General features: G+C 35.3%; 1 pseudogene; it reads left to right on the forward strand.

Annotated features, from left to right (window-relative positions):
• Positions 1 to 377: 377 nt before the first annotated feature.
• Positions 378 to 1,786, forward strand: LOC141523624 (E3 ubiquitin-protein ligase TRIM11-like; annotated as a pseudogene).
• The last annotated feature ends 971 nt before the right edge of the window (positions 1,787 to 2,757 follow it).

The following is a 2,757-nucleotide window of genomic DNA, read 5'->3' on the forward strand; positions in this document are numbered from 1 at the left end:
TTTTAGTCATTGATAATTCTGTTTATGGAGCATTGATTATATGATTTTTTAAAAAAGCTCTTAAAACCGAGATGAAGATATTAAACTATGTGGAAACAATGGAAGCAAAAGGGCTAAGTCAGCTGACTCCTTGGTCCATGAGTTGTAAACACCATAATTTTTACCTCCACCACTAGGAATTTTCTAAGGTGTGAACAAGTTTGAGCCTAGAGAAGATCAAAAGAATTCACACCTTGAAGGAAGGACAGACTTCTGAGTGCTAGGCTCCTATATAATACTAGAGATAAAGCAGACACAGACATTCCCCATATTAGAAGCAGAGCTAAAGACTAGGAGCTGTGAAGCTGAAGAAAAGATCCCAGAAAAAACATGAAAACATGAGCTCTTACCTGGACTTGATTCAAGATCTTCAGGAGGAACTCATCTGCCCTATCTGCAGGGAGTATTTTACAAATCCCTTGTCAATTCAATGTGGCCATAGTTTTTGTCAAAGTTGCCTCCTCAGATGTTTCCAGTAAGCCTCTGATCTTTTCTCCTGTCCAGAATGCAGGAGAGTCTCCCACCTGAGGGATTTTCAAGTCAATGGGAGTCTTGGGAAACTGGTAGCCAGTGTCAAAAAACTAAGTTCCTGCTGTTTGCAGAACCCTGAAGGACATGCTAAGTGTGAGATACATCATAAAGTCAAGAAACTGATTTGTGCAGTTGACCACACCCCAATCTGTGTATCCTGTTCTCAGTCTAAGGATCATGATGCTCACATAATCTATTGTATTGATGAGATTGCTGAGGACTTCAGGGAAAAACTCCAAGAAACTGTGAATGATTTGTGGAGGAAAACTGAAAAAGTTGTACAAAAGATAGCTAATGAGAGGGTTTTACTTAAAGTGGTGGAAGAGGAGATAGAGACGCAAATGAAAAATATTTTGTCTGAATTCCTGAAAGCACAATATTTTCTGAATGAGGCAAAGAATGAATGCCTGTGAATCTTACAAACATGGTGTGTGTGTGGGGGGACCAATTTGGATGGTCTGAAGAAGAGAATTAGAGATCTATCAAACCAGAATCAGGATTTAAAGAAGAGAATCACAGAATTACAGGAAGAGTGTGAGAAACCCAATGTAGATTTGCTCCAGAATATCACAGGAATATTAAAAAGGAATAAATTTGTGCTTCATAAGAAAATAGAAATTTTCCACATAGATAAGATTTTTGTCCCATTCCTGGAATTATAGAATCACTTTCCAGTTTCAAAGTGGACATTACTCTGGATTGTAACACAGCCAACCCAAATCTCATCATATCTGGAGATATGAAGAGTGTGAGGTATGGAGGGATAGAAGAGAAAGAGTTCAACAATAGTGGGGGATTTAGGGATATGATCCTCATTCTTGGTACTCAGTCTTTCATTTCAAAGAGATACTATTGGGAGGTGAAGGTGCCAGGCCAAACTTGCTCTTGTGTTGATGTCTGTAAAATATCACCCCAGCTGGAAAGTTTCTTTGCACTTATGACTGTACCTAAGAACAATTGCTGCTATCTTTATGCCATAGCTAGTCACTATCTTTATCAAAAAATCCATCTGAAGTACCTTCAGATCAGTGAGTCAAACTTAAAATTGGGGATTTTCCTCGACCATGATTGAGGAGAGATATCATTTTATCATGTGAGAGAAAGAGATCTAATTTATACTTTCCCTACTGCTTTATTCTCAGGTCCTCTCAGACCCTTATTTTCTCTTTCTAAGAAAATTCTGATGAATGATTGCTCTCTGACAATCTGCCCCTAATTGAGAGTTATCTAGGAATAAGTACTTACTTATTGTCCAAATGGACTTCAGACACTATATTTCACTATGTGACAGATGTGACAATAATTCAACTCACTTGCCCAGTCAAGGCTCATACCTATTCCTCTATCTTATCTGTAATACTCACTGACTTTAGACTAACATTCTCATAAACTTTTCCCCATTAATTTATAAAATGACAAATCTTAAAATTTTAATGCTGGAAGTTTCTTGAGATGATTCATAATATAATCCACATATGAAAATACTATGATAACATAACTCTAGAGAGACAAAAATGATTAGCCTATGCAAATTTGGCTTCCCGAACCTTTCCCATTCTTAACTAAAATTATATTGTACTTGCTTGCATAAATTTTGTATTTACTTATTTGTCAATGTTTTCCATGTGTCCTTGTAAGACTATAAGCTATATAAAGCTAGGGACTGTCACTTTTTTTATGTACATCTCCAGCATCAAACTAGTCCTTAATAAATGTTTGTTGAATTGGGGAAAAAAAAGGCAATGTCTCTTCAATGATATATAGATTTAATTCTGGTGAAAAAATATATAGAAATATTACTGTTAGTGTTTCTATTTGCCTATATGTTTGCTGATATGTTGAAAAATTCAGTAGTAAATACTATTTTTCTTTTGGGGGGCGTTAAGTTATTATTTTAGAGTACCATCAACAAAATAATGATTTCTATCATTATTAGAATCGATTACAGTCCTACAGTTTGAGGCATGCTTGCTTCTTCTACATTTAACTGAAAGATTATTATATTTCTATAAATTGCATGTTGCTTTCATCAGGTTCTTAAAAGCTGTGTAACTGCATTGAACCAAAACCTTTAAGTAGTTTAATGGAGCATATATTATGAATTAAATGAATTAAAATGAATTAAAACAGTGAAAAAAGTTGGCTTTGTATAAGCCTACATTCTAGGTAATCATTGAAGTTTTGAGT

This window comes from Macrotis lagotis, chromosome 1 (genome assembly GCF_037893015.1).
Source record: "Macrotis lagotis isolate mMagLag1 chromosome 1, bilby.v1.9.chrom.fasta, whole genome shotgun sequence".
Classification (NCBI taxonomy): Eukaryota; Metazoa; Chordata; class Mammalia; order Peramelemorphia; family Peramelidae; genus Macrotis; species Macrotis lagotis.